Here is a 2,089-nt window from a genome sequence, read left to right on the forward strand (position 1 = left end):
CTGTAGAGGCTAGGTTTTTTTAATTTTTATTTTATATTTATTTTATTAATTCATTTACTCATTAAAAAAATCAACAAATAAAAATACAAATACTATCACTCCAGAATTGGACAAGCCAAGCCAAGTGAAGGAAAAGTGTCTAAGACAAGGCACAAGAATCAGAAATCACTCATTTAGTCACTCAGGAATCTTACAGAAAACATTAAAGTGGAAGCCATGATATATGTGCAGAAGACCTGTTGCAGACCTGCGCAGGTCTCATTCATGGTGCTTCATTCTCTGTGTGTTCTGAGCTTTGTTCATGTTGATTTAGAACACTGGTTCTCAGCCTGTGGGTCATGACCATTGTCAAATTGCTGCCTCCAAAAATATTTAGATTGTGATTCACAGCAGAAGAAAAATTACACTTATGAAGTAGCAATGAAATAACTTTATGATTGGGGGATCACCAAAAGAGGAATTGTATTAAAGGGCTGAAGCGTTAGGAAGGTTGAGAACAACTGGTTTACAGGGTTTTGTTTTCTTGGTGCCCTCCATCTACTCTAGCTCTTATATTTTCTTGCCTCCTCTTCAAGCAGGCTTCTCTGAGCTCTGAGGGGAGGAATTTGATGGAGATATTCCATTTAGGGCTGAGTGTTCCAAAGGCTTGTATTCCCTGTGTAGTGTCTGGCTATGGATCTTTCTAATTTTTACCATCTGCTGCAAGAAAAGCTTCTCTGATGTTGGGTGAACAATGCATTGATCTATGGGTATAGGAGTCACTTTATTAGGAATTTTTTCCTTTTTGTAGATAAGTATTATTTGGTTTTTCCTAAGGTCCCTGGGCTATCCAAACTCAGGCTCTTGGTCACTCAAACAGCGTTTTGTGTGGGTTCCATCTCATGAAGTGGACCTTCAGTTAGGTCAGTTATTGGTTTCTCCCCTAAACTTCATGCCACTATTAAGCCTTGCAGGAAGTAAGCCACTGTAGATAAATGCTTTGTGATTGGTTTGGTATTCACATTACTGGTTTGATACCATGCAGTGTACCTCCCTCTACTAAAGACACTAGAATGTAGGGGTGAAGGTTCTATGTAGGTATCAGCTCAACTCTATGTTCAATATAGGTGTTGTTTTCAGCAGTGGGGTCTTGCTGCCAGTTTGTGGAGAGCAAACAATACTCATGGCAACAGCCTGGGTTGTTTGAGGATTAACACAGGGCCCCTTTGCCCAATAACAATTAGTTATAACCCAAGCCTGGTACAGGAAGCTTTGTTAGAAATGGGCAGCTGGGACTCTGTCTCTATGATTATTTGGTGATTTCATTTACATCACCTTCATATATGTATATGTTTTAGAAGTTTTCACTGCATTAGGTCTCCATACTACCCATCAAATGTTCCTATATCAAATGTCTTTCCCAGTATTTCCCCATCCAAATCCCTCTCCCCTCACTATCCTTACTTAATCTTCCCATTCCAGAACTTTATCCCTATCTATTTCTTTTATTCTATTTCCATTCCCTAAAAAGATCTGCCTGTTTCCTCTAAGCCCTTACTCTAAACTACTCTTTGTGTTCCTATGGATTGTAGCTTGGTTATCATGGACTTAACAGATAGTGTCTACATATAAGTAAAAACACACCATGTTTGTCTCTCTCCATCTGAAATTTCTCACATAGGATGCATTTTTTTCTAGTTCCATCCATTTGCCTGCAAAATTAATGTCATTTTTTTTTAAAAAAAATAGGTAAATTGTATTCTATTGTATAAATATGCCACATTTTCCTCATGAATTCTTTGTTGAGAGACATATAGGTTGTTTCCAATTTCTGGCTATTATGAACAAAGCAGCTATGGACACGGTTGAGCAAGTACCTCTGTAGTAGGATGAGGGATCTCTTGGGTATATGAACAAAAGAGTGGCTAGAAATATAGAAAATTTCCATCTTCCAGAGAACCCATCACACTGACTTCCATAGTGGTTGTATGAGTTTGCACTTCCCCCAGCAATGTGTGAGTGTTCTTCTTACTCCACACGCTCATCATTATGAGCTGTCACTTATGCTATTGATCTTAGTCATTCTGATGGTATGAGATGAAATTTTAAA

This window comes from Chionomys nivalis, chromosome 2 (assembly GCF_950005125.1).
Source record: "Chionomys nivalis chromosome 2, mChiNiv1.1, whole genome shotgun sequence".
NCBI lineage: Eukaryota > Metazoa > Chordata > Mammalia > Rodentia > Cricetidae > Chionomys > Chionomys nivalis.